Source organism: Leucoraja erinacea, chromosome 3 (assembly GCF_028641065.1).
Source record: "Leucoraja erinacea ecotype New England chromosome 3, Leri_hhj_1, whole genome shotgun sequence".
NCBI lineage: Eukaryota > Metazoa > Chordata > Chondrichthyes > Rajiformes > Rajidae > Leucoraja > Leucoraja erinaceus.
In genome coordinates, this window is record NC_073379.1 from 12,273,918 (window position 1) to 12,284,763 (window position 10,846).

The window sequence follows — 10,846 nt, forward strand, 5'->3', positions numbered from 1 at the left end:
TGGGGTCCCAGCACTGAGCCTTGTGGCACCCCACTAGTCACTGCCTGCCATTTTGAAAAGGTCCCGTTAATTCCTACTCTTTGCTTTCTGTCTGCCAGCCAGTTCTCTATCCGTGTCAATACCCTACCCCCAATACCATGAGCTCTAATTTTGCACACTAATCTCTTGTGTGGGACCTTGTCAAAGACTTTTTGAAAGTCCAGATACACCACATCCACTGGCTCTCCCTTATCCATTCTACTTGTTACATCCTCAAAAAATTCCAGATGATCAGCCAAGCATGATTTCCCTTCATAAATCCATGCTGACTTTGACCGATCCTGTCACTGCTTTCCAAATGCGCTGCTATTATATCTTTAATAATTAATTCAAGCATCTTCCCCACAACCGATGTAAGGCTGACTGGTCTATAATCCCCTGTTTTCTCTCTCCCTCCTTTCTTAAAAAGTGGAGTTACATTGGCTACCCTTCAGTCCACAGGAACTGATCCAGAGTCAAGAGAACATTGGATCTCCAATGCATCCATGATTTCTATCATTGCTCTGGGAGGCAGGAGCGCATTGCTCCATGCAAAGCTGCATTGACCCTGGGAGGAGGCAGTGCATTGTCACAGTGCCCGACATGTCCCAGCAAAGGAAGGAACTGCAGATGCTGGTTTACACCAAAGATAGACACAAAATGTTGGAGTAACTCGGCCAGACAGGCAGCATCTCTGGAGAAAAAGCAATAGGTGACATTTTGGGTCGAGACCCTTCTTCAGACTGAGAGTTATGTTCATGAGTGATGGAAGCAGAATTAGGCCATTTGGCTCATCAAGTCTGCTCCACTATTCAATCATGGCTGATCTATCTCTATCTCCGAACCCTAACTGCACAATCCAATTGGCTGAGAGAGTGATGATATCATTGGAAACACCCACATTTATACCCCCCTCCCCCCCCTTCATTGCCCCCATCTAAGGTGGTTGAAGAGATCTGGAGTAACATCCTGAAAATCAAGATGTTTGTTTCCTGATACACGATCTCAACTCTAAACGTTGGCCTTTTCCCTGCCTTCCATAAGTTCATGTTATAGGAGCAGAATTAGGCCATTCAGTCCATCAAGTCTGCTCCACCATTAAATTATGGCTGATCTATCTATCCCTCATAACCCCATTCTCCTCATAACCCCTGACACCCGTACTAATCAAGAATCTATCAATCTCCGCCTTAAAAATGCCCAATGACTTGGCCTCCACAGCCGTCTGTGGCAATGAATTCCACAGATTCATCACCCTCTGATGAAAAAAATTCCTCCTCATCTCCTTTCTCAAGGTATGTCCTTTTATCCTGAGGCTGTGCCCTCTAATCCAGTGAGATTGCTGTGTCTGCATTCGCTCAAAGGTTAAGTCTTAAATCTCAGGAGCCTAATCTTATAATCAAGATCTTGATAATCTGGTATTATTCATCTTGGCCGTCTCTTCACCCTTCCAAGAAACTGCAGAGAGTTGTGAATGCAGCTCAGACTATCCCACAAACTAACCTCCCATTCACTCCATCTACTCCATGCTGTCTCAGCAAGGGCACCAGCAAAATCAAGGACCAGTCTCACCCAGGCCACTCCATCTTCTACAGGCAAGAGGTACAGAAGTGTGGAAACGCACACCTCCAGATTCAGGTGCAACACTTGCCCCTTTACCTCCCCCCTCAACTCCATTCAAGGACCCAAGCAGACGTTCCAGGTGTGACAGAGGTTTACCTGCATCTCCTCCAACCTCATCTACTGCATCTGCTGCTCTAGATGTCAGCAGATCTACATCGGTGAGACCAAGCGGAGGTTGGGCGATCGTTTCGCCGAACACCTCCGCTCGGTCCGCATTAACCAACCTGATCTCCCGGTGACTCAGCACTTCAACTCCCCCTCCTATTCCCCATCTGACCTCTCTGTCCTGGGTCTCCTCCATGGCCAGAGTGAGCAACACTGGAATTTAGAGGAACAGCACCTCATATTGGGGGAGTCTGCATCCTGCGGGCATGAACATTGAATTCTCACAATTTTGTTAGCCCTTGCTGTCTCCTCCCCTTCCTCAGCCCTCGAGCTGTCTCCTCCCATCCCCCAACCTTCGGGCTCCTCCTCTCTCTGCGGCGATCCCCAAGAACTTCCCGACGAGATGATGCTGGAATGGGGCAATTCCTTCTGCGCTGGTCCACTATCCACCATCATCCGATACCATCATCCCACTTCTTAAAACCCTTCTTTCCTTACACATCCAGCACCATCTTTAACTGCACTCGTGACATTGGACTTTGTCTCTGGAACTGATGCGCTACAATGCTGAGAACTATATTCTGCACTCTGTATCTTTCCCGTTGCTCCGCCTGTTGTACTTGAGTTTGCCTTGTATCTACGTGCAGTACTATCTAATCTATTTGGATAGCAGGCAAAACAAAGCTTTTCGACGAGTGTACTGAGGTACAGCAAACCGCTTTTTTTTTAACGCTGTCCAAACAGATCAGATAATACTATATATAAAAACTATTGTCAAACTCCAGTACAATAGGTAGAGCAAAGGGGAAGATACAGAGTGCAGAATATAGTTCTCAGCATTGTAGCGCATCAGTTCCAGAGACAAAGTCCAATGTCCACAATGGGGTAGAGGTGAATCGGACAGCACCCTAGCTTATGGAAGGACCGTTCAGAAGCCTGATAACAGAGGGGAAGAAGCTGTTCCTGAGTCTGGTAGTGCGTGCTTTCAAGCTTCTGTACCTTCTGCCGGACGGGAGCGGGGAGAAGAAGGAATGACCGAGGTGAGACAATTCTTCTTCAGTGTGAAGAAGGGTTTCGGCCTGAAACGTTGCCTATTTCCTTCACTCCATAGATGCTGCCGCACCCGCTGAGTTACTCCAGTACTTTTGTCTATCTTTGATTATGTTGGCTGCTTTCCCGAGGCAGCGTGAAGTGTAGATGTCAGGATGTACCGATCCGGAGTTTGATTTAGAGTCATAGATTGATACAGTACAGAAACAGACCCTTCAGCCCAACTTGCCTAAGCCAACCAAGATGTCCCATCTACACTAGTCCCAGCTGCCCACGTTTGGCCCATATCCCTCTAAACCTTTCCTAGCCATGTACCAGGCTTTTAAATGTTGATTTTAAATGTACAATTTGTGTATAGTATTATTTGATGTGTTTGGGTAGCGTGCAAAACAAAGCTTTTCACTGTAGCTCGATACATGTGACAATAATAAACACAAACCTAAAATCATGTCTCCCCTCAACCTCCAATACTCTGGAGAAAACAATCCGAGTTCATCCAACCTCTCCTTCCAGTTAATACCCTCCAATCCACGCAGCATTCTGCCAAACCTTACCTACACCCTCACCCTTCAGAGTCCTGATATATATTCATCTGTCCATTCCCTCCACAGATGCTGCCTGACCCACTGAGATCCTCCAGCACTTTGTGTTTTGCTCAGGATTCCAGCATCTGCAGTTCCTCGTGCCCCCTGCTCCCCTTTGCTCAGTCCCTCTTGAGCGGGCTGTCCGCAAACCAGCTCAATGTTGTTGAAATCTAATGACTTAGAAACATAGAAACATAGAAATTAGGTGCAGGAGTAGGCCATTCGGCCCTTCGAGCCTGCACCGCCATTCAATATGATCATGGCTGATCATCCAACTCAGTATCCCGTACCTGCCTTCTCTCCATACCCCCTGATCCCCTTAGCCACAAGGGCCACATCTAACTCCCTCTTAAATATAGCCAATGAACTGGCCTCAACTACCCTCTGTGGCAGAGAGTTTCAGAGAGATTCACCACTCTCTGTGTGAAAAAAGTTCTTCTCATCTCGGTTTTAAATGATTTCCCCTTTATCCTTAAGCTGTGACCCCTTGTCCTGGACTTCCCTAACATCGGGAACAATCTTCCTGCATCTAGCCTGTCCAACCCCTTAAGAATTTTGTAAGTTTCTATAAGATCCCCTCTCTCAATCTTCTAAATTCTAGAGAGTATAAACCAAGTCTATCCAGTCTTTCTTCATAAGACAGTCCTGACATCCCAGGAATCAGTCTGGTGAACCGTCTCTGCACTCCCTCTATGGCAATAATGTCCTTCCTCAGATTTGGAGACCAAAACTGTACGCAATACTCCAGGTGTGGTCTCACCAAGACCCTGTACAACTGCAGTAGAACCTCCCTGCTCCTATACTCAAATCATTTTGCAATGAAAGCTAACATACCATTCGCTTTCTTTACTAGCTGCTGCACCTGCATGCCTACCTTCAATGACAGGTGTACCATGACACCCAGGTCTCGCTGCATCTCCCCCTTTCCCAATCGGCCACCATTTAGATAATAGTCTGCTTTCCCGTTTTTTTGCCACCAAAATGGATAACCTCACATTTATCCACATTATACTGCATCTGCCAAACATTTGCCCACTCACCCAGCCTATCCAAGTCACCTTGCAGTCTCCTAGCATCCTCCTCACAGCTAACACTGCCCCCCAGCTTAGTGTCATCCGCAAACTTGGAGATATTGCCTTCAATTCCCTCATCCAGATCATTAATATATATTGTAAATAGCTGGGGTCCCAGTACTGAGCCTTGGGGTTCCCCACTAGTCACTGCCTGCCATTGTGAAAAGGACCCGTTTACTCCTACTCTTTGCTTCCTGTTTGCCAGCCAGTTCTCTATCCACATCAATACTGAACCCCCAATGCCTTGTGCTTTAAGTTTGTATACTAATCTCTTATGTGGGACGTTGTCAAAAGCCTTCTGGAAGTCCAGATACACCACATCCACTGGTTCTCCCCTATCCACGCTACTAGTTACATCCTCGAAAAACTCTATAAGATTCGTCAGACATGATTTACCTTTCGTAAATCCATGCTGACTTTGTCCAATGATTTCACCACTTTCCAAATGTGCTGCTATCCCATCTTTAATAACTGACTCTAGCAGTTTCCCCACTACCGATGTTAGACTAACTGGTCTGTAATTCCCCATTTTCTCTCTCCCTCCCTTCTTAAAAAGTGGGGTTACGTTTGCTACCCGCCAATCTTCAGGAACTACTCCAGAATCTAAAGAGTTTTGAAAGATTATTACTAATGCATCCACTATTTCTGGAGCTACTTCCTTAAGTACTCTGGGATGCAGCCTATCTGGCCCTGGGGATTTATCGGCCTTTAATCCATTCAATTTACCCAACACCACTTCCCGGCTAACCTGGATTTCACTCAATTCCTCCAACTCCTTTGACCCGCGGTCCCCTGCTATTTCCGGCAAATTATTTATGTCTTCCTTAGTGAAGACGGAACCAAAGTAGTTATTCAATTGGTCCGCCATATCCTTGTTCCCCATGATCAACTCACCTGTTTCTGACTGCAAGGGACCTACATTTGTTTTAACTAATCTCTTTCTTTTCACATATCTATAAAAACTTTTGCAGTCAGATTTTATGTTCCCTGCCATTTTTCTTTCATAATCTATTTTTCCTTTCCTAATTAAGCCCTTTGTCCTCCTCTGCTGGTCTTTGAATTTCTCCCAGTCCTCCGGTATGCTGCTTTTTCTGGCTAATTTGTACGCATCATCCTTCGCTTTGATACTATCCCTGATTTCCCTTGTTATCCATGGATGTACTACCTTCCCTGATTTATTCTTTTGCCAAACTGGGATGAACAAATTTTGTAGTTCATCCATGCAGTCTTTAAATGTCTTCCATTGCATATCCACCGTCAACCCTTTTAGAATTAATTGCCAGTCAATCTTGGCCAATTCACGTCTCATATTCATGAAAGTTACCTTTCTTTAAGTTCAGAACCATTGTTTCTGAATTAACAATGTCACTCTCCATCCTAATGAAGAACTCAACCATATTATGGTCACTCTTGCCCAAGGGGGCACGTACAACAAGATTGCTAACTAACCCTTCCTCATTACTCAATACCCAGTCTAAAATAGCCTGCTCTCTCGTTGGTTCCTCTACATGTTGATTTAGATAACTATCCCGCATACATTCCAAGAAATCCTCTTCCTCAGCACCCCTGCCAATTTGATTCACCTAATCTATATGTAGATTGAAGTCACCCATTATAACTGTTTTGCCTTTGTCGCACGCATTTCTAATTTCCTGTTTGATACCATCTCCAACTTCACTACTACTGTTAGGTGGCCTGTACACAACACCCACCAGCGTTTTCTGCCCCTTAGTATTTTGCAGCTCTACCCATACCGATTCCACATCCTCCAAACTAATGTCCTTCCTTTCCATTGCATTAATCTCCTCAATAATCACTAATGCTACCCCACCTACCCCTACCCCTACAGTAACGCTATACCCCTACATTACCCCTACAGTAACCCCTACCCCTACAGTAACGCTACTCCTACTTGCTCGCCCTGCGATGGGAACGGTGCCATTGTGCTGGAAAGGGTTGCGTAGAGCATTTACGAGGATGTTGCCAGGACTCGAGGGCCTGAGCTGCAGGGAGAGGTTGGGCAGCCTGGGACTCTATTCCTTGGAGCACAGAAGGATGAGGAGTGATCTTACAGAGGTGTATAAAATCATGAGGGTGAATGCATAAGACCCTTTTACCCAGAGTGGGGGTAATCTAGAACGTATGGGCGTATGGAATGAGCTGCCGGAGGATATACCCTCGGACTAGCTTTAATCGGACTCCACTGGACTTTATCTTGCACTAAACGTGATTCCCTTTATCGTGCATCTGTGTACACAGTGGACGGCTTGGTTGTAATCATTTAGTCTCTCCGCTAACTGGATAGCACGCGACACAAAAGCTTTTCACTGTACCTCGGTACACGTGACAATAAACTAAACTGAACTAAAGGAGGTAAGTGAGGTATATAGATGGGGAACTGGGGGAGGGAGTCTGCGACGGGCGTGGACGCTGGACAAAGGGACGGTGAGAAGAACCGGGGGGGTGTCTTACACTCCGTGCCCTCGAGGTCGGCTGCGGGAGGTCTTACAGACGGAGCAGGAAGGCTGAAGGTGGGCGGGCGAGGAGAGGGACGCCGGATCACGGGACGACCGGGATGGAGGCGCCGGCTGCAACGGGCCTTTGTGGCCAACTCCAGCTGGGACTGGGAAATGGCCCCGAAACCTGGCCACTCTTGCACACGGACTCAGTGGGCTGTTTCTATACATTGTGTACTAACTGTGGGACTATGCTTATGTACAGGGATAGTCTGGCTGAGCTGTGTGCAATAAATATACATTTCACTGTACCTGGGACACGTGATAATAAAGAAAGCATTGAACCTCCCCTTTCATACGCCTAGAAGGCGCAGTGGTAGAGTTGCTGCCTGACAGCGCCAGACACCCGGGTTCGATCCTGACCGCGGATGCTGTCTGTACAGAGATTGTACATTCTCCCCGTGACCACGTGGGTTTTCTCCAGGTGCTTCGGTTACCCCACACACTCCAAAGACGTAACAATTTGTAAGTTAATAGGCTTTGTAAAAATAGTAAATTCTCCCGAGTGTGTGTGGGAGTGGTTGATACAAATACATCGATTGATGCTCCTGAACACATCATCAGTGATGTAACCTGGGGTCATTGGGTGTTTCGGGTCTTTCAACATCAGACACCCTCACCCAGGCGACCCAGCCGTGGTTGATCAGACCATGACTTGTGTTCAGGTGGCATTCGCTCCTCCCCATGGACCTCCTCTCCTGATCCAGAGCCATCTCGAGGCTTTCTCCACTGCCCCTGTGGTGTTCTTGATGGCCCTTCTCCTCGCCACTCCGTTGATGCCCAGTACACTCAAGGCTTTGTAGAGCGATTGCCCTGCAAAACCTCTGCAGCCAACCTCGATGGGCATACACCTTGCGTGTGGGATAATGTTAGTGTGCGGGGATCGCTGGTTGACACGGACTCACTGGGCTGAAGGGTCTGTTCCCGCACTGTATCTCTAAAGGAAACTAAACTAGACAGGACATGTCATAACAGGACATGACAGGACATAAACTAGACAAACATGTGTAAGAAGGAACTGCAGATGCTGGTTTAAACCAAAGATAGTCACAAAAAGCTGGAGTAACTCAGCCGGTCAGGTAGCATCTCTGGAGAGAAGGAATGGGTGACATTTTGAGTCGAGACCCTTCTTCAGACTCAATCTGAGTGATCTCAATCATCCACTGACGCTGCCTGACTCGCCGAGTTACTCCAGATTTTTGTGTCTATCTAAACTAATTTAGATGCTGGCAATCCTTCCTGTTCCCGCTCAGTCCTCAATGGAGAATCAAGAATGCCATCTCATTTCTATTGCCTCCGCGGATGCTGACTGACCCGCTGAGTTCTTCCAGTGTTGAGTTTGGGTTCTAGTCGGGAACATCTACATCTAGGATTCCATGCCACAAGTGACATGGAGGGGGGGAAGTACAGCGAGCCGCCCACAAGAGGGCGGCCTTGAGCCAGAATGGGCACATAGACCTCTCCTAGACGTTCAAGGATGTTCTACATGGAGTCACTCTGTGCCATGGACCTCTGTCGATCAGAGGTCAACGATGGTACAGACCAGGGGTGGGGAAGCTGCGGCCTTAAGGCCACATGCGGCATTCTAGGCCATTAAGTGCGGCCTTTTGAATGAATCCAAATTTGGTCGAACAAATCTTTTTATTTTTATTAATATGTTTTTTTTCGTCTTTTATTTTTTTAAATTTTAATCTTATAATGAACGCATTTAAAATACCAAAGAGTAAAAGAAGATTCAACAAAATAATCCTCCACGACTGACCACCACATTTAAAACATTAGTAAGTCATGAGGTCTGTTTTAACACCTGTTCTGCTCATGATTTTACTTCGGAGTCACGTGAGTGACTACGTGAAGAACCCGCCTCAGGACGCACGTGCGGCATTACGTTTCAGCAGGCAACAGCGGCAGGCGGGAGACAGGGCTCCCGCTACAATTTGAAAAACTAAGCTTTAGGTAAGTACTTACCTTTAATTTAACAGCCCCTCGCGTCTGCTTGTTCCCCGTAGGGCATGCAAGCGGCCCCCTTGGAGTCCGGGAAAGGAGTGTTCCGTTCGCGGAAGGGGGGGAGAAAGACGCCACCAGGACCGCACACACGGCGGACCACGGGCTGGGAGCTGTGCCGGTGCCGGTACCACTCCACACAGGGGCGACAACGGAGAAGACGGCGCTTGCACTCGTTGGAGGTTCCCCTCGGTCCTCGCTCGCCCCTCGAGTAGCTGGCCAGGTGAAGGCAGGCAGGCGGGCGGGCGGAGGCTTCCGACCATCGGAGCCGATGAAGGGGGGACCCACTACGCAGTGTTGGCGTGGAGTGCGCTGCATTCTAACAGCAGCCCGAGTGCAGGAGAGAGAGAGAGCGCACCGCGGCAGGACCGCTAACCAGCGCCCCGCTCCCGACACTGCGCCAAGCCCGTCCCGTCAGCATTTCAGCAGCGGGCTGGGAAGAACGCTGCACCTGCCCGCTCGACTGAGGAGCGTCTCATTGCGGGGACAGCAACAGGCGGTAGGACCGCTTAGCGGGCGGTCCGCTACCCCGACACCGCGACCGAGCCCAGCCCCGCTAGCGCCTGAGCAGCGGGCTGGATGTATGCAAAACCGGCCGGTGGTTCCCACATCGGACGGGGACGTCTCTCCACCCAGGAGGGGGAGAGACAGCCGCCTAAGCTGCAGGAGCGGCTCTTGGGCATTGGAGAGATGAGTTGCAGTTGTGTTTTGCAGGCTTTCAGGAACACAATGCATGAAACTCTCAAAGAGAAACTGCCCCGCTCCAACTCTACCAGCGGGGCAGCAACCGGCGGCAGCGTCGCTCTCAGAGCGGTTCGCTATCCCTGAGACTGAGCCAACCCAGTCTCGCCAGAGCCTGCACGGCGGACTGGGAAAGCGGCCAGGAAGCCAAACGGCCGGTCGTCTCCGACTCGTCGGAGGGGGACATGTCTCCACCAAAGCAGAAGAGAGACAGCCGCCTGAGCTGCATTTAGCAGCTCCTGGAGGAGATGGTCCACCGGGAACAGCAGCGCTCCCGGCGAGACAGGACAGGCACCTCCTCCATAGTGTCGTGTCAGGCACTGCCCTTTGCTACCCTCATACCACGGGTTGGAGCAGGAGGCTAGCATTGGTGACCAGGGCAGGGCTGGTCTGCAAATGGGGCAGGCGGACAAAATCGGGAGTATGCATGAGGTGCAGGATCAGGAACAGCTGTTGGGTGTGGTGGACCGCTTCGTAGCAACCCCATGGGCTGGAGCACCTCTGGAGCCAAAAAATGGCAGCCAGTATTAATCACCTATCCAACAAACCTGTACTGGAGAAGTTGCTCGCCGAGGTGCTGCAAGAACATACAGCACCAGAGAACTGTGAGTCCCTTAAGGGAAAAAAACCTCAACAGCCAAATCTGGGAAAATGTGGGGGCCCTTATGCGGGCACAAAAACTCAAGCTACAGCGGATCCTAAGGCTCCTGACGTCAGCCATCACAGCCTATGCTCGTTCTGTGGAGACAACGGAGATGAATACATACCAGCAGGATGTGCTGGCATTAAGGTGTACAATTCGAACTAAACAATCTCCGGAGGGAAAATATAAGACCTGCTCTCAATCCCAAATTTGCAGGCTTGTGCAAAGCCCCAGCTGCGGAGGCTGACTCACTGCTGTTTGGGAAAGATCTGAACAAAAAGCTGAAGGAGATGGAAGAGGCATCAAAAACCTTCGGCATCGTGAGGGCAGGCCCCGGGACGAGCAAACCACGACCTCCGATACCCAAGCAGCAGCACCCCACGGCATCCACCAGTCGACGTCTAGAATATGGGACTGGTGAACGCTTGGGGCCGCATTATCCCCAAAGATCTTTTAGATCAGGTCCCACCGCGGACCCCCTGGAAAATG